Below are 20,407 nucleotides of genomic sequence, written 5' to 3' on the forward strand. Positions count from 1 at the left end.
GATCTCTCAGATCTCTTCTAGCTCTAGCTGTATGAGAGAGTGTAGTGAACCAAGAAATCTAGACTGATTGTAGCCCAGGACTAATAGGAGATGGGTAGAATCTGAATTTAGTGGTTATTCTTACTTAATCCTTCACAAAAATTGTATCTGGGTATTTCATTATGGAATGAAAATCGTCAAGCATCAGAGTAAGTACTAATTCAATTTAATTCATTTCAGAAAATATTAAGTGCCTACTATGTGCCAGGCCTCGGACTAAGCTCTGGGGATGCAAAAAGAGGCAAAAGACAATACCTACCCTCAGGGCACTTACAATCTAATGGGGGAGACATCATGCAAACAAATAAATACAAAGCAAGCTATACACAGAATAAATGAAAATAATGAAGAAAGGTCAAACAGTGGAATTAAGAGGTATGTGGGAAGGCTTCCTATAGAAGATAGGATTTCAGATGGAACTTTAAGGAATCCAGGGAGTTCAGCAGTCAGAACAGAGGAGGGAGAACATTTCTAGAGTTGAGAGACAGAGAGTCTTGTTCTTGGAACAGTAAGGAGGCCAGTATCACTGGATCAAAGAGTATTTTTCAGGCAGTAGGTTATAATAAGACTGGAAAGATAGGAGAATTCTAGTTTATGAAGAGCTTTGAATGCTAAAAAACAAAACAAAACAAAATGTTTTATATTTGTTCCTGGTAGAGAAGGAGATGGAAAACCACTCCAGAGTCTTTGACACGAACACCCCAAAGATGATAAGGAAGAGTCAGACAAGACCAAAAGGACTGAACAGCATTTGTGCCTGATGACAATAGAAAGGTAATAGAATTTATTGAGTAGGAGGGGTATGATTTTAATGGCTGAATGGAGGATTGACTGGAGTGGGAAGAGACTTGAGGTAGGCAGACCCACCAGCAGGTTATTGCAGTGATCAAGGCATAAGGTGATGAGGGCAGGTGGTGGCAGTGTCAGAGGAGAGAAGTTCAAGAGATTCAAGTATTTAAGAGATGTCACAAAGGTGAAATTGGCAGATCTTGGCAATAGCTTGGATTTGGGGGGATGAGAGATAGTGAAGAGGCCAGAATGACTTCTAGGTTAAGAGCCTGAGGTACTAGGTGGATAATATTGTCTTTTATAGCAGGGCTCTGCAACCTTAGGTTTTTATTGAAACAATAGACAATATATTTTGATTTGCCATTTTAGTGAGAGCTCTGCAGTAGCTCAGCTTCCTTTATTGAAGCATTTATGTAAATTTCTATGCTTGTAGGTGGGCCTCAGCATGGGGCCAGAGACAGCTTGGACAGCCCTGTTCTATAGTGACAAGAAAGGTTGGGGGAGGGTTAGGGGGAAAGATAATGAGTCCAGTTTTGGATATATTGACTTTAAGCCTAAAAGGCAATTGGATAAGAGAGATTGAAGGTGAACAAAAATATTAGGGCAAGAGAGATAGATTTGAGAATCATTTGAGAATCAAAACAGTAATCAAATCCATAGGAGCTGAAGAGATGACCAGATAAAGAACTTAGCCCAAATACAGAGAGGTTCATCACTACGTAGTTCCGAAGGCATGTATTTTTTTTGGTCACGTTCTTTTCTTGAAGGAAATCTATTAAGTTTTAGAAGAGATTTGATTGGTACAGGAGGATGGAATGCCCATAGTGACAAAATTCCAGATCCTTATAGTATTTATGTATTATTTCATAGTAGAGATAATAGGCAGTTAAATGACAAAAGGGATAGAGTCCTGTGCCTAGAGTCAGGAAGACCTGAGTTTCAGTCCTTCCTCAGACACTCAGTAGCTGTGTGACCTTGTGCAGGTCACTTGATGTCTGCCTGCCTCAGTTTCTTCATCTCAAAAATGGGGATAATAACAGCACCTACCTCCCAGGGTTGTTGTGAGGATCAAATGAGATAATATATGTAAAATGGTTTGTAAATCTTAAAGTGTTATCTAAATGCTAACTATTACTATTATTATTATTAAAGAGGACTTTGAAAGTCAAACAGAGGTGTTTAGCCCAACATAGGAAGCGACCAAAAATTTGGGGGTAAATGAGGAATACAATCATATCATGGGATCATAGATTTTAAAGTTGGAATGGATCTCAGAGGCTGCCTAATTTGAATCTCTCATCTCACTGGTGAGGAAACTGAGTCCAAAAGTAAAGTGACTTACATAAGGCCACACAGATAGTAAATGGCAGAACCATGGTTAGAACCCAGAGCAAACCAAATTCAGCATTTTTTCATTATAGCTGAAGACACAAAGGAAAAAATGAGGAAGCAGTTTCAAGGAACATGGTCCCTAGCAATTGAAAGTTAAGTGAGGGAGAGAAGCAGACTGTGGGCCCTCAGCATGTGTGCTCTACAAAGAGACCATTGCTATAACATAAACATAAAGTTATTTTGTTTATTATAAATACCCAAATTAACTGTAAAGGACATATGAAGAAAGACACTATCTGCATCTAGAGGAAGAACTGATAAATAGAAGTTTGTATAGAATAGTTTTACATATGTGTGTATGTATCTATATCTTTATCTGTATCTATATATTCTATTTGTGTCTAATGGTAGCCATCTCTGGAGGGAGGGAAGAGAAAAGGGAAAAAAAGAAATTTACATGGTAATTGTGTTGTATATTTGAAAGGAATAGCAAATTGTGAATAGTAGATTTGCATTTTCATGCATAATCTTCTTTATTGTATTGTATTATGGAAATGCTTGTTTTGTTCCAGAAATTAAAAAGAGAGAGATGAAGGACTTCCAGACCCTGCAATATCAGGAATTAGTTATGAGTTTCTTTTGCCACATGTATGTCCTATATATGTGCCCCATTATGATTGCAATCTAAGTCTGAACCCACTCTTCCCATGGGCACTGTATATTTGAGGGATCATACCCCTTCTTTATTTAAGAAATTTCTGTCAATGTCCCTTGACTAACATTGAAAAATTCAATGAACATTGATTAAATGCCTACCAGGTGCAAAAAGACAAAACTAACACTATCTCTGCCCTCAAAGAGCTCACATAGTAGTAATAAATTCTTATGGTTACTATTTACTGAATCTGCAATATCATCAGTGGCTGTCCCCCATGTAAGTGCTAACTTGGCCCGAACCTCATTACTTTTTGAGATATGAAGAGATGGCATGTGTTCAGTTTGGTAAGCCCAAATACTTGTCTGTGTGTGTATGCCATGATATCTGTGAAAGTCCTTTGAAAAACTCTAAAGTGAAACTTATACAAATATAAAACGTTCTGACTGGAGCAAACCCAAACCCACATCTTGGCTAGCACTTTTTTAACCATTTTAAGAGAGTCATTTCCAGAATAAGCAACCAACAAACCATTCTGTAAGAAACCAGAACTCCCAAACCATGTTGTCTGGCTTTATTTGCCAGGGCTGGTGCAACACACAGACCTTCTCTGATGCTTAAATAATCCAGCAGATGGGCTTGTTCTTGGATCCCCAAGTGGAATTCTGTTTGAGTTCCCCAAGGCTAGAGAGTCAGAGCCTTAAATGAGCTGCTGAAATGATTTGCACCAAGTTTCAGAGGGGATGGCAAGAAAACTGACGCCAACCTCCTTGTCTGGCTCTCTCAGTCAACTGGGAGAATGCAGAAGAAGAAAATGATGTCACAATGGGGCTCCATATTAAAACAATGTGTGCTGAGAAAGAAAAATATGTTTCTGAGGTAACACTTCTACATCGTAAGATGTTTACACTAATGCCACTCCATCTGAGGCATCATGTGGAAGAGCTGGAATGTGCAATAAATTATACAAAAAGGTTGTGAGAATTATCAATTTATAGTCTAATGCTTCCTTTTACCTTCTACTCTTAAAAAAAAGACCCTTCAAGGAAAAACAAAAACATGAAAAACAATAGAGCAGATGTTTCTTGGGAGGCATATTTCAGGAAATGTAATTTCTGGCACAAATGTGTAGAAAGATGTGGAAAAGAATTAGTATACATAGTTGTTCATATAAAGAGGAGAGAATGGAGGGGGTAGGAAGAAAAGCAATCAGGCCTTGATGTGGCCATTGATAATAATATTCAGATTTAAAAGACTCTGGCATGAGTCAAAACGAATAGATTCTATCTCTGGAGTTGATATTTTATTTTCTTGAAGTAGCAGCCCACTTTTAATTGAACTCTAACTTCTGTTGATTAAGAGAAACTAGATTTTTAAAATTAAAAAAGGAGTTTAATAACTATCTTTTGAGAATGTTTTCAGGCAATAGTTAAATCCACAGCAGAAAATCATTTAATCTTTAAGCAATACACACTCTTATTTACAATTATTGTTAAGTCTTTATCTTTTAGTTGATTAAATCCTTTCTGTGGACATGTAAGGTCGATGTGTTTGAATTGGAGGGAACAGAACTTAAATTTCCAGTTCCTTGGGTTTTAAGTAAATCTGCCAACAAATACAAAAGGTAGAATGTTTATCTGGAACTTGGAACTGGAGTCCCAAGTCCATAGAGTCACAGAACAAAAGTTGAAAGTGACTTTAAAGCAAATATGATGAGCTTTTTAGAGCTATAAGGGAACTTAGAGATTATTTTACAGATGAAGGAAAATTTGGTTCAGAGTGGTTGAATGAATTGCCTAAGGTCACACAGCTAGTAGGTGTCACAGCAGGGATTTGAACCAAACCTTTCTTACTCTGACTCAGTATTCTTTGCAACACAGTGCATCACACTGCTTGCCACTGATTCAGTATTGTGGTCTCTTGATTGATATGTCAAAAATGAGAAACACCAATATTGGTACTTCTTACTCCTAAAAGGGAATAATCATAGATATCCCACCAGGATATTATGAGTAAGTAAGATAAAATCTGCTAATGCTTCTTTACAAAGTCATTGATGGTAACATGCTTTTAGCTTATTTAATATACCCACAATTCATTTTTCTATTATAGTCTCTTAGGTAGCCAGAAATTTTGATTCTTTGCTGATCAAGCTTCCTGATTAGTGAGTTAACATTGTTTTCAAACTTACATCATTCTCCTTGTCAGAAATCACTTTGCATACTAATACAACATTGTCCTCAGTTGCCATGTCTCTCTACTTGGCAAGGAGAGCAAGTGTCTATTGGTCGAGGTTGTTTCTAGACTTTTTTGGCCTCCTTATTATGGTGATTATTTTATATCTGTCAAACTTCTTTAATAAATGCTAAAGTGATTTATATGTTTTTAATTATGAACTACAAAGGAAATTTCAAGGCACTCTTTTTTTTACAGTGGAATCCCATAGTTTATTTCATCAATACCAACTTACCACAAGTCCAATTGTGGTCATGAAACACACTTCAGTGCTTGAAGGATATGATTTCATTAATTTTTAGGTAGGAATGGGGGACTTTATGCTTCATTAGACATGCAGGGTGTTTTCAATGAGAAAAATATCAAAGCTACAGGAAAACAATGCACTTAGATTGTTTGAAAAAGTTTGTTTTCAGAGAATATTAATCTTAAAGTTCACATACATAAACAGCACTTATTGATTGGCAACTGTATAAGGGAATTTTATTTTGACCTTTGAAAGAATTGGATCTATGTTTGAGGATAGGTGTCCTTACAGCACCAGACAGGATGAAGGTACACGATGGTGCTTAGGGGTGATGTTTAATGCAATATTGATCTCTCCAAGGATGAATGAATTTGAATTATTTGTTGAATTAGTCAGTCAATAAGTAATTATTAATTACTACTAAGAGCCAAGTACTATACTAAAGATACGAAGACAGACACAATGCAATCCTTGTTCTTGAGGAGCTCACAGTCTAGAGGGAGAGGCAATATACAAACCAATATGTACAACAAGTTACATGCAAGATCAAATAGAGATAATCAAAACAGTAAAGGCACTAATATTAAGGTGCTTAGCTTATTATAAAAGATGGAATTTTATCTGGAACTTAAAGGAAGCCAGAAGGCAGAGAAAAAGAGGGAGAATGTTCCAAGTATGAGGAACAACCATTGAAAATGCCTAGAGTTGGGAGATGGAATGTATTATATGAAGCTTGTGTCACTGGGTCTCAGAATATGTATATGGGGGAGCAAGACGTCAGGAGGCTGGAAAGGTCAGAGGGGCAAAGGTTATGAAGAGTTTTGAATACCAGTCAGATGATTTTAGATATGTTTCTGGAGTTGATAGGGAGCCACTGGAGTTTATTGAATGGAGGGAGAGGGGAAAACATGATTAAAGCTATACTTTAGGAAGAATAATTTGACAGCTGAGTGGATGATGCATTGGAGACTTGAGTCAGGGAGATCAACAAACAGGATATTGTAAAAGTCCTGGTGTAAGGTGGTGGGGGCCTAAAGTAGAATGGTGGCAGGATCAGAGGAGAGAAGAGGACAAATAAGAGAGATGTTATAGAAGTCAAATTGAAAAGACCTGGCAATAGACTGGACATCAGGGGTGAGTTGAATTTCATGCCTAAGTTTCAAGCCTGGGTGACTGGGAGGATGATGGTATGCTTGACACTATTAGGGAAGTTCAGAAAAGCAAGTTGGGGCAAATTAGTTCAGTTTTCAAAATCCAGGTTGAGAGGTCTAATAGGTAGTTGGAGATATGAGTCTGGAGATTAGGAGGGAGGAGAGGGCTGGATAAGTAGATCTGACATCAACACAGAGGTGATAATAAAATCCATGAATATTATGAGATTACCAAATGAGATAATATCCAGGAAAGAAGAGAAGAGGATGCACAACAAAGCCCTGGGGAATATGCGCTGTTGGTAGGCATGACCTAAATGCCGATCCAGGAAAAGTAGCACCAGCTACTCCTTTGGGGTGACTGATTAACAAGTAAAACTGTACTGAATGCTTTCATGAATCAGTATCCAAGTTATTCTGTTCCCCTGAGGTCATGACCACAGGCAGGGAAGGAGATCTAAGAGTCTGTGTGGGTTCCCTCCACTGATGTGGATTACACTTTTCCCTTTGCTCTTTTCTCCCCAACCCCAGCTCATTCCTTCTTCAAACTTCACTGTTTCTGTTGTTGGTACTATCATACTTCCCCTCAACTGGGTTCGCAGCCTTGTAAGTGAATCTCAATTTCTCCCTCTCCCTCAACCATACCTGCAAACATTAACATGTCTTATGCATATTCCCTCAAAAATATCTATTGCTCCTAGTAATTTACTTTTATTAATAGTTCACTTCCAGGTTCTTGGAATTGATTCCAAGTTTTGGATTCATAAACAAGTTTGCCTGCCCTTTCCTCCTACATTTAGTAGCTAATGCTATCTAAATATATAATTCCTACAATAAACATTACCTCTAAAACATTAAAAGATGAAAACACATCCAAATACATGACTCTCATATATTACAGTGAGATTTATCGAAAGATACAAGTTTTTGCAGAAATAAATTACAGTTACTTCAGTTTTAGATGAGCAAGGAAGCAAATGCAACCTGTGGTCCACACTAGGTTTATTTCAGATAAAGAATACATTCCCTTATACTCATCTAGTTTTTTTGCTTGTCTCTGAACCAGTCTTTTCCATGCTGATACAAGGGACAGCATCCATTTGAAGGTCACATGATATCTTTAATTTGGAATGATTTGTTCTTGACTATATCATTTAAAAAAAACCAAACATCTACTTCTGACATTAATCTTTATCAGTAAAGTCCCTTTTCTTCCAATATTCTTAAATTTAATATTACTGATTGGTAAGGTGGTGCATACATGAGCCTGTGGAAAGTCTTCCAAGTTCTAATTGGCCAGGGCATAAGTGCTTAGCTCATGGACAATCTTTTCCAGTTTTTGATCAGCAACAGCCTCAAATAGAGGCGCCTGTAGTCTGGGGAAAATCTTTGATGGGCCAGTTCCCATAATTAACCTAAGTATGATATATGAACGGGAGGACATGGGAGGTGGTAGTTAGCTCAGGATGGGCAGTTTGTTCTGCCTGGATGCTGATAAATATCATGAGAATGACCTTGACAGAAAGTTGGTTTTTTCCCTCCTTAGAGGGTGGGTATGGAACAGTGAGTCAAAACCTTTGGCAGAAATTAGAAGAAAACAAAATCTATTGCTCTTGTGATAGGCCATTTGACAAAGGTACAAGGAAATTTTCTTCAAAGAAAATTGCTAACTCAGCATGCAAGTAGCAAGGATTACAATAAACCATGCTTAATGTAAATGTCCATTATGATTCAGAAATAGAACACCCCAAAACTGAAGTTTCATTTGGCCTGTCTTGATCTATCATTTAGCTTCCCTTTGAAAGGTAGGATGCTATGAATCAGTAGAAATTTGCATTTACAGTAGACAAAATAAAATACACTAGTTAATGAAATAAGACTACCTAGTATATAGATCTTAAATCAGGTCCTCATGACTCTCTTGCCTTATTAGTTTCATTAACTTTAGTCTTTTTCCAAACCATTTTCTTATCTGAAATACTCAAATGGACAATTCAAATGGATCACAATGATATGGATATTTATTCCAGTGATTAAGATCTCACCTTAGCAAACTTACATACATATCCTGTGGGATTCTTGCTTATGTCTTCTCTTTAAGGTTGCCATGAGAGGATGCCCAAACTGCCTTCCATGTTTTTTGCATAACATCTCATGAATACTAATGGATCCCATGGATCATCCGTTGTTTATCTCTTATAACTGCCATGTGAGTAGCCCATTTAAAAAAATAATCACACACTTATGATATCTTTTATTTACTCTGAAAAATGTATTTGCATATTAGCCATGTTTCAAAAGGAAACACAGACATCCCCCCCAAAAAACCTAGAAAAATAAAGTTAAAAAAGCACGTTTTGATCTTCATTCAGACTTTTATTAATTTTTTTTTCTCCAGAGATGGAGAGTATTTTTCATCATAAGTCCTTGGGAATTGTCTTGGGTCGTTCTGTTGCTGAGAATAGCCAAGTCAATCACAGTTAATCATCTTTCAACACTGTTCTTGCTGTGTACGATGTTCTCCTGGTTCTGATTACTGTATTTTGCACCTGTTCATATAAGACTTCTTAGGTTTTTCTGAAAGCATCATGCTAATCTCAATACCGCAATAGTGTTCCATCATAACCATACCACAACTTGTTCAGCCATTATCTAGTTAATGGGCATCCCTTTAATTTCTAATTCTTTGATACTGCAAAAAAAAAGCTGCTATATTTTTTGTGCATATAGCTCCTTTCCCTTTTATCTTTTTGGGATACAGACCTAGTAGTGGCATTTCTCCATCAAAGGGTATGCACAGATGTATAGCGTTTTGGTAATAGATCCAAATTGTTCTCCAAGTGTTGTATCAGTACACAACCCCACCAACAATTCATTAGTGTTCTAATTTTTCTACACTTCCTCCAATGTTTGCCATTTTCATTTTCTGCCATATCAGCCAACATGAAAGGTGTGAGGTGGTACCTCAGAATTGTTTTAATTTGCATTTCTCTAATCAATAGTGATTTAGAGTGTTTTCCCATATGACTATAAATAGGTTTGATTTCTTCTTCTGAAAACTTCCTGTTCATATCCTTTGACCGTTAATCGATTGGAGTATGACTTGTATTCTTATAAATTTGACTCAGTTCTGATGGTTGACTGTATCTGACTGGTAAAATACTCTATGATTCTCTAATTTACTTATATCATCCTTTATGTCTAAATCATGTATCTATTTAAAACTTATCTTAGTACATAGTGTGAGATGTTGGTCTGTACCAAGTTTATGCTTGGATACCAAGCTTGGATAATGGTATACCTGCTTTCCCAGAAGTTTTTGTCAGATAGTGAGTTCTTGTCCCAAAAGCCTGGATCTTTGGAATTATCAAACACAAGGTTACTATGATAATTTATTACTCTGCATTGTGTACATTGTGTACTTAATCTATTTCACTGATCTACTACTCTATTTTTTAACTAGTATCAAATTGTTTTGATGATTATATCTTTATAATACAGTTTGAAATCTGGTGCTGGATTTCCTTTCATCTTAAACATCTTATTTTTTCTCTCCTTTCCTCTTCTGGCACTCATTGAGATCTGAGTCCCTCCTGCCCAGACACCATATCTCTCCACTCTTTCCTATACTGGCTACCCTTTCTCTCATACCATTGGTCATGTTGGGAGAGCCAGCATACTCCTTATTCCCAAATTGCCAATCCCAGACTCCCTCTATCATCATAATTTAGCAACTTTTTCTCCTTTAGGGGTATAAATTACTCTAATTTATCACCTAATCTAGATGCTGGGTGATGTTATTTACTCTGCAAAATGTAAGGTCGTTCTGTCTTCTTCAATGAGTTAAGGGCTTGATTCACAGTCTTTCTCACCTCAAATACTCCCCTCATGTTCAGAAATTAAAACATATATAGTGACTTCTCAGTTCCTCTATCTACTTATTTCTCAGCATCCACTCTTCCATTCTACCTCAAGTACCCAGAGAGATGGTCATAAATTTGACCTTGCCACCATGCACAATTCTCTTTTATGGTCATAAACTCTGAAATTATTCCTCCTGATCATAATCTTTATCCTTCCATATTTCCATGTGCGTTATGACTCTTACCTCGCTCTTCATCCTCACTTTAACCTCCAGCGCCTCCACTACTCAGTTCTTTCCTAGGACATTCCTTCTACACAGGCTACATTTTCCTCCTTTCATTATCTTGATTTCTTGGTAAGCCAGCTCTTTTTGTCCTATTGCTGGTCATGACTTGGCAAAATTCCCAAACTGGATTCTTCTGCCTTTTGCCCCCTTTGCTCTTATTTACATTCTGCTCACTGGAGAAAGAAACAACCATGAAACAATGCTGATACAATGCTAGTACAAATTTATGTTATCTAATAATCTCTTTCAAAGCAATAAATTCTACTTTCCCCCAAACACTTCAATATCTCATTCTCTACAGCATCTCTTCCAAACTCTCTCATCTCTCCTTTGGCCTCCCATTTTCACCCCTCCTTCCTAATCTCTCAGCTGAGAATTTTGCCTCATATTTCATCGAAAAAAATATGAGAGGATTCACCATAAGCCTTCTCCTCTCCTCATCATCATATATTTGTGACATCTTTCCCAATAAATTTTCTTTTGTCCCTGTTGCACGTGAATAGGTGCTTCTTTTCTTTTTGAAAGCTAACTCCTTTACATGCACCTTAGATTCTGTCCTTTCCTATATTCTGCAGCAGATTGCTCTTGGTATCACCTTTATTCTCTCTGTAATCTTCAATTTCTTGCTATCTCATAATTCCTTTTCTGCTTCTAAATATTTTCATATCTTGCTCACTAGAAAAAAAAACCATGAAAATTCCATAAAACACTGAATACTACTATTCCTGATAGCTCTTGCTCTGTATCGGGCCTTCACGTCACAGCTTACCTCCTTGAGAAAGTTACCTATACTCAGGACCTCCACATTTCTTCTCAGTCTCTTCTAAATTTCGTTACTGTACTCTCCAAATTTATTTAAGATACTTTATATTTACCCATGACACTTAAAGGCCAAATCTAATGGCCTTTTCTTAATTCTTGTTCTTATTAACCTCCCTGCAGCATTTGGTTTTGACATTTGCCTTCTTTCCTGGATACTATCTCTTTTCTGGGTTTCCATGACACTCTTCTGTCCTACTGGTTCAGTCAAGCATAAAACTTAACAAATTCCACTAGGTCACCCTGTATATTAATTATATCTCCACTCCTCTCTTTCTTTCTTTATGTATCTTTTCTACTCTTACATCACCACCTGCTTTCTGGTCATCTCCCATGGAATGCCCTGTAAGTATCTTGAATGCAAAATGTTCAAAAAAGGACCTCATTATCTACGCCTCAAAATTCTCAACTTTTTTGGAACTTCCTATTACTGCTGAGGATACCACCATCTTCCCAGTCACCAAAGTTTGTCAAGAAAGTGAATTCCCAATTATTAGTTCTTATTAACCACACATATCCAATCCATTGCCCAATCTTATAATTTCTACCTCAACAACATCTTCACATACATTTGCTTTGTTCTTCCTCAATCCTATTATCACTCTTTAAACTTAAACCTCTCTCTGCTTCCTCCCCTGCTGCCTATGTACACACTCATGTTTCCCCTATCCCTGCCTAAATAAACCACCCTATTTAATCCAACCATCCTGGCTAGCTATCTTCCTGTATCTCCCATCCTTTTCTCAATTAAACTCCTTGAAAAAATAATGTACACAAGGTGTCTCTATTTCTCTTCTTACTCTCTTATAAACTCTCTGTAGCTTCCAACCTTAATATTCAACTGAAGCTACTCTTTCCCATGTTAAAAATTATCTTTGAATTGCTGCATCTTATGACCTTTTTCATGGCCCCTCCTTCTTGACCTTTCTGAAACCTTTCAAACTGCCAATTAGCAATTCCTTTTGGAGATTGCTTTCCTCTCTAGGTTTTTGTGACAGTGTTCCCTACTGATTGTCCTCCTATCTGTCTGACCATTCCATCTCATTCTCCTTTGCTGGATCTTCATGTGCATGACTCTCTTTAACCATGGATGTGTACCAAGGCTCTCTTGAGCTCTCTTCTCATTTCTCTTTATACTATTTACCTTGCTTGGTGATCTCATCAGCAACTATGGGTTCAAATATGATGTCTATGTAGATCCTTCCCAGACCTGTATATACAGCCTTAATCTACCTCCTGAACACTTGCATCAGCAAATAACTTGCGGACATTGTGACTTGGATTCCCAGTAGACTTCATAAACTCAGCATGTCCAAAACAAGACATAATCTTTTCTTCCAAACCCTCACCTTTTATAAAATGTCCTGTTAATATAAATAGTACCATCATTCTTTCTGAAATTCTTACTCGTAACCTTGGTGTCATCTTCAACTTCTCATTGGCACTCATCCCACATATATAATCTGTTGCTAAATTTTATTATACTTAACTTCACATTTGCCATATACATCCTCTCCACTCCTGTAGCTACCTTTCTTGTATAGATATTGTCACCTGTCACCTTTAAACTTAAATCTCTAGAACTGTGATCTCATGACAAGATGGCCTCTGAGGTCCTTTGTATTGTATCCTATGACTAGGGAGGTGATTGTCCCACTGCTCTTTACTCTTTTCAAGTCACATCTAGAATAATGTGTTGAGTTTTGGGCCCTACATTTTAAGGAGAATATTTAAAAGCTGTAGAAATTCCAGGGAAACACAACTAAGGTGATGAATAGCCTTGAAGTTTTTGAGGATATTTATATAAAACTTGGCTAAAGGAATTAGAAATACTAATTACAGATAATATAAGATTTTGGATGATGGGGAGGGGATATGATAGCTCCATTAAATTATTTATAGGACTGTCACCTACAAAAAAAGTTAGACTTATTTCCTTGATCCTAAAAGTTTGAACTAGTAGTAATAAAGTTTGAAAGAGGCATAATTTAGTTTAAATAAACACAAGCTTTTGTTTATTACAATTAGAGCTGCCACCAAAAGTAGTGGATACCCCCTCATTAGAAGTCTGCAAGTAAAGAACAGATGATCACTATTGGCAATGCCATAGAGAAGATTCTTATTCAGTCTTCAATTGGCCTCATGGCCTTTGAGAGCCCTTCCAGATTTTGAGGTTCTTTGATTCTACAATTGAATTTCTACTACTTCCAGATAATTTATTCAGGTTGAATGGATCAGAGGTCTGTTCTGATTCTTCAATGTGGCATGGAGGTGACTTTGGTGTCTTAATAGCTACATCAGTGGATTTCAAGCTCTGGTAGGTCCTACACAGGTGAAAGGGCTGTGAGTGGTAGGCTGGGAGTTGGTTGTCAAAGGATTCACCTATTTCTATGGCCTCACTACCAGTTTGGTTAGATAATCAAGGAAGGGTGTACTTACATAGGACAAAATTCCAAATGAATTAAGAGCCTCTGTATTATCTGCTACACTTAAATTTACTAATAATTGTAATATGGTTTTACACCCAGTTGCTGCTATTAGATTGTAAACTCTTTGACAACAGTGTAGATTTCATTTCATCTTAGCACTCATAGACATAATCTAGTATTTGTCACGTATCTGGGATTGTTATGTATTACATTTAGTGGATATTTGTTGACCAAATACTGAAAAAATTTCTATGATCAATTGGAAAGTGGGATGGACTTACAAACAAAGAGCTATGTTTGAATACTATCAGGAACTTTGAGGAGTGAAGAGGATACTTTTAGTTATAGAATTGGCACCTGTGTGCGGAGAATAATGGTGTATAGCTTTCAATTATTTAACACTGAATTTTGCTCAAAAAATTAGATGTGTTACCCCATTTGATACTTTTACAAAACATCACAAGGGAGAGAAGCCAGAAAGTAAACAGAAAATATTCTGCTCTTGATGCTTATACGTTTGTTTTTATATTATCAATATGTTTCCTCATGTCTATCTTGATGCTTCTGATGTTTGGAGAAAAAAGAAATTTATGACCATAAATACTTAGTGCTAAGGCCCTTTCTCCAAGGTTCTAAACCCTTAGGGGAGAATTGTTTCTCTTAAAATTTTTCATTATAGGAAATCTTTTTTCTCTTTTCCTTCGATCCAAGCCTAAATGTTCTTCCTTCCATTTTCTCACCTTCTCTCATGCACAACAATAGAATTGTTAATTACAAAATGTACCTTATATAGTTTCCAGGGGACATTGATAGAACTGAATGACTCCATTTAGTAGTAAGGGCTACAAGTTAATAGGAATTCATTCCCACATGCTATGCACACCACCCAACACTAGAGGGCACTCCGTAGTAACCACCAAACCTTCTCTGACAGTGATAGGTACCTCTCTCCCAATAATCTCTATCTCAGGGGTGGGGAATATGGGGCCTCAAGGCCATATGTGGCCCTCTATGTCCACAAGTGTGGTCCTTCGACTAAATCTAAACTTCACAAAACAAATTCCCTTAATGAAATGATTTGTTCCGTAAAACTTGGACTCAGTCAAAAGGCCACAGGTGAGGACCTAGAGGGCCACATGTGGCCTCCCTCCAGGTTACAGGTTCCCTACCCCTCTCTATCCTAATCTTCTGGCTTCTGTGATTTCCTTCAAGTCCCAGGCAAAATCTTTTCATCTACAAGAGGTCTTTCATGATCCCACTTAATTTTAATGTCTTCTTTCTATTATCTCCACTTTACTCAGTATATATCTTGTTTGTACGTAGCTTTTTGCATGTTGTCTCCCTTCTTTAGACTATGAAGTCCTTGAGAACAGAGGTTATTTTTCACCTTTCTTTGTATACCCAGTATTTAACACAACGGCTGTCTCATAGTAAATACATAATAAATGCTTGTTGATTTGACTTTGTGAGTCTAAGGTGGTTGTATCCTCTCCTCTCCATCCCAAAAACAATAGTAGGCTTATCTCCACCATAACTATGCCACTCCCTTCAACATTCCCAATTTTGTCCCTTCCCAATACTGATCCTTCAGGGAACTTAAAGCCTAATATGACTCAGGCATCCACAAAATTCATCTCCTTTTTGTCCCCCCAATAGTGACCCTCCATACTCACCACACTTAATAGTATTTTATTTTTTCCAATTACATGTAAAGATAGTTTACAACACTCATTTTTATGAGATTTAATTTCCAAATTTTTCTCCTTCTCTCCCTTCCCTGTCCCCTCCCCAAGATGGCAAGCAATCTGATATAGGTTATATATGTGCAATCATGAAAACATATTTCCACTTTAGTCATGTTGTAAAAGAAGAAACTGAAGAAAAAGAAAAAGCCACAAACAAACAAAGAAAAAAAATAATATGCTTTGATCCACATTCAGACTCCAAAATTCTTTCTCTGGATGTTGATACCATTTTCTGTCATGAATCTTTTGGAACTGTCTTGGATCATTGAATTGCTGAGAAGAGCTAAGTCAATAATAGTTCATCATTGCAGTGTTAATGTGACTGTGTACAATGGCCTCCTGATTCTGTTCACTTCAGTCAGCATCAATTCATTTAGGTCTTTCCTGGTTTTTCTGAAATCCACATGGTCATCATTTCTTATAGCATAACAGAATTCCACATATATCACAACTTGTTCAGCTATTACCCAATTGATGGGCATCCGCTCAATTTCCAATACTTTGCCACCACAAAAAAAGAGCTGCTATAAACATTTTGGTACATGTGGATCATTTTCTCTTTTTTATGATTTCTTTGGTATACAGACCTAGTAATTGTATTGCTGGATCAAAGGGTATGCCCAGTTTGATTGCCCTTGAATATAGTTCCAAATTCCCCTCCAGAATGGCTGGATCAGTTCACAACTCCCTCAACAATGAATTAGAGTCTAACTTTTCCACATCTTCTCTAACATTTATAATTTTCCTTTTCTGTCATATTAACCAATTTGATAGGTGTGAGGTGATTTAAAGCATTTTTTTCATATCACTATAGCTTTAATTTCTTCATCTGAAGAAATCTGTTCATCTGTTCATATCCTTTTACCATTTGTCAATTGGGGAATGATTTGTATTCTTATAAAAGACTTTGTTCTTTATATATTTGAGAAATGAGGCCTTTATCAGAAACACTGGCTACAAAACTTGTTTCTCAGTTTTCTGCCTTCCTTGTAATTTTGGTTTTGTTTGTGCAAAAACTTCTTAAACTTAATATGACCAAAATTATCTATTTTGCATTTCATAATGTTCTCTATCTAGTGTTTGGTCGTGAATTCTTCCTTTCCCCATAGATCTGACACATCAACTATTCCTTGTTCTCCCAGTTTGTTTAGGGTATCAGCCTTTATATCTAGATCATGTACCAATTTTGACCTTATCTTGGTATATGGTATGAGATGTTGGTCTTTGCCTGGTTTCTGCCATACTATTTTCTAGTTTTCCTAGCAGTTTTTGTCAAATAGTGAGTTCTTATCCCAGAAGCTGGAGTCTTTGGGTTGATCAAACAGTAGATTACTATAGTCATTGACTACTGTGTCTTGTGTACCTAACCTATCCCATAGATCCACCACTCTATTTCTTAGTCAGTTACATATAGTTTCGATGATTGCCACTTTATAATATAGTTTTAGATTTAGTGTGGCTAGGCCACCTTCTTTTGCATTTCCTTCATTAATTCTCTTGATATTCTTGACCTTTTATTCTTCCAGATGAATTTTGTTATCATTTTTCTAGCACTATGAAATAATTTTTGGTAGTTTGATGGGCATGGCACTAAATACGTAAATTAATTTAGGTAGCATTATCATTTTTATTATATTAGCTTGGCCTACCCATGCACAATTTATATTTTTCCAGTTGTTTAGATCTGACTTTATTTGTGTGAAAAGTGAGATGTAATTGTGTTTATATAGTTCCTAGATTTGCCTTGGCAGGTAGACTCCCAAATATTTTATATTGTCTATAGTTATTTTAATGGAATTTCTCTATCTCTTTCTGCTGAGCTTTATTGGTAATATATATAAAGGCTGATGATTTATGTTAGTTTATTTCATACTCTTCAAAATTGCTAAAATTGTTAATTGTTTCAAGCAGTTTTTTAGTTCATTCTCTAGGATTCTCTAAGTATACAATCATATGTTCTGCAAAGAGTGATAGTTTTATTTCCTCATTGCCTATTCTAATTCCTTCAATTCCTTTTTTCTTCTCTTATTGCTAAAGCTAACATTTCTAGTACAATTTTGAATAATAGTGGTGATAATGTGCATTCTTGTTTCACTCCTGTTCTTCTAGCTTATCCACATTACATACAATGCTTGAAGATTGTTTTAGATAGATACTACTTATGATTGTAAGAAAAACACCATTTTTTTCCTGTGCTCTATAATGTTTTTAATAGGAATGGGTGCTGTATTTTGTCAAAGGCTTTTTCTGAATCTATTGAGATAATCATGATTTCTGTTGGTTTTGTTATTGATATGGATGGTTATGTTCATAGTTTTCCTAATATTGAACCACCTCTGCATTCCTGGTATAAATCCCACATGGTCCTAGTGTATTATCCTGGTGATAAGTTGCTGTAATCTCTTTACTAATACCTCATTAATTTTTTTTCATCTCTTTTGGCTCTTCTCAGTTTAGGTATCAGCACCATATTTGTGTCATAAAAGCAATTTGGTAGGATTCTTTCTTTGCCTAGGTTTCCAAACAGTTTATACAATATTGAAACATAATGTTCTTTAAATGTGTGGTAGAATTCACTTGTAAATCTATCTGTCCCTGGAGATTTTTTTTTTCCTTAGGGAGTTCATTAAGTGGTGGTTCAACTTCTTTTTCTAAAATCATATTAAAATTTTATTTCCGAGAGCGGCAGCCTGGCGCGAACGAGCGCCCACGTTGGCTGCGGCTCCTCCTCCTCCGCCCAGTCCTCCGCCCAGTCCTCCTCCTGTCCCTCGCCGCCGTCGCCATGCCCGGAGGTCTGCTGCTTGGAGACGAGGCCCTTAAGTTCGAGGCCGACACCAGGATCGGCCGCATCCGCTTACACGACTTCCTCCGAGACTCATGGGGCATTCTCTTCTCCCACCCTCGGCTTTTTACTCCAGTGCGCACAACAGAGCTGGGCCGTGCTGCAAAGATGGCCCCAGAATTTGTGAAGTGGAATGTTAAGATGATCGGCCTTTCTATTGACTCTGTCCAAGACCGTCTTGACTGGAGGAAGGATATCAATGCATACAATAGAGATGAGCCCACGGAGAAGCTGCCTTTCCCAATCATCCACGATCACAACCAAGACCTTGCTATTGAGTTGGGCATGTTAGACCCAGATGAACGGATGGGCAGGGCATGCCTCTGACAGCTCCTGTGGTATTTATTTTTGGCCCCGATAAGAAGTTGAAGCTGTCTGTCCTCTACCCAGAAACTACTGGCAGAAACTTTGATGAGATCATCAGAGTGGTTGATTCCCTTCAATTGACAGCGTACAAGAAGGTTACTACTCCCGTTGACTGGAAATGTGAGGATAGTGTCATGGTTGTTCCAACTATCTCTGAAGAGGAGGCCAAAAAATTGTTTCCTAAAGGTGTCTTCACCAAAGAGCTCCCTTCAGGCAAGAAAAACTTTACGGTACACCCCTCAGCCATAGGTTACTCCAGCAAGACCATGCTGGGGTGTGGCTGGGCCTCCCTTGAAAATCTCTGCCAGAAGGATTACCAGCCTACCAATCATGTCTTCCTACAGTAATTGATTTAAACATCTTGGGGTGATGAAAGTCAGGAGTCTTTGGGCTGTTCTACTAATGGCTTGTTAAGTGAAAATGGCACAAAAATCACCCATGATTCTTCTCCTTGTGCCTTTACCAGCATTTCACTTGGGTCATTGAACTCCCTTGTTGTTCTGCTGGCTATCTCTGAGATGGCACTACTTGGGACTTTTAAATCCTTATGAGATCTGTTGCAATCTCCATCACCAGCCACCTAGTATGGTTGGCATTTAGGAAAGAGACTGCTTAGGAGACTTTGTTAACTGTCCTAATAGATAAATCATCTCTTTTTCTAATTATCCATTTGAGGGAGGAGACTATTTAACACATCTAGTGTTGAGTTTCACCTCCACAAGTTTATGACCAACAAATTGTAATAATTTAGGTGTTTCCGATAGTGTTTTTTTCTCAAATGTTGAGTGTTCTAGCCATAGTTAAGAGATTCTTCTCTTTCCAGCAGATAACAAGGAAGCAGAATATAACCTTAAAATATTTTGTTACATTGGGCAAAAGAGCTTTCTAATTACATTACAGTATGTGGTTGAGACTACAGAGAAGCTGCACAATGCCTGCTAGTGATGTACAGAATGATGGAGGGCCATAATTATGGGTGCCTTTTTAAACAAGTCAAATATCTAGACATGGGGAAAACTGCTCTTAAATATTCATAATAAAATGAAAGCATGTATACTCAAGGGAAAGGAAGGGTTAAAGACACTATTTCTTTAGTATAAAATGTCTCTGCAGTGGATTGTTTTCTGATATTTTGCTTTTAGGGGAGCCTCAAATAAAAGTTTTTTGAAACTAAAAAAAGAGAATTTTATTTCCTCTTCTGTTAATCTGGGCAATTTATATTTTTGTAAATATTCAGTGATTTCACTTATATTGCCAGATTTTATTGGCATGCAGTTGGGCAAAATAGTTTCTAATTATTGCTTTAATATCCTCTTCATTGGTGGTGAATTCATCTTTTTCATTTCTGATATTGGTAATTTGTTTTTCTTATTTCTTTTTCTAAAATCAAATTAACCAAAGTCTTATGCATTTTATTGTTTTTCATAAAACCAGCTCTGTGTTTGATTTGTTAGTTCAATAGTTTTCTTAATTTCAATTTTACTATCTCTCCTTTGATTTTCAGAATTTTTAATTTGTTATTTAATTGAGGATTTTTAATTTCTTTCTAGCTTTTTCAGTTGCATGTCCAATCATTGATCTGCTCATTCCCTATTTTATTCATGGAAG

The 20,407-nt window shown here is 36.9% G+C and overlaps 1 pseudogene; it reads left to right on the forward strand.

Moving 5' to 3' along the window:
• The first annotated feature begins 18,373 nt into the window (after window positions 1–18,373).
• Window positions 18,374–19,048, forward strand: LOC118841959 (annotated as a pseudogene).
• Window positions 19,049–20,407: the final 1,359 nt, after the last annotated feature.

This window comes from Trichosurus vulpecula, chromosome 1 (genome assembly GCF_011100635.1).
Source record: "Trichosurus vulpecula isolate mTriVul1 chromosome 1, mTriVul1.pri, whole genome shotgun sequence".
In the NCBI taxonomy this organism is placed as follows: Eukaryota; Metazoa; Chordata; class Mammalia; order Diprotodontia; family Phalangeridae; genus Trichosurus; species Trichosurus vulpecula.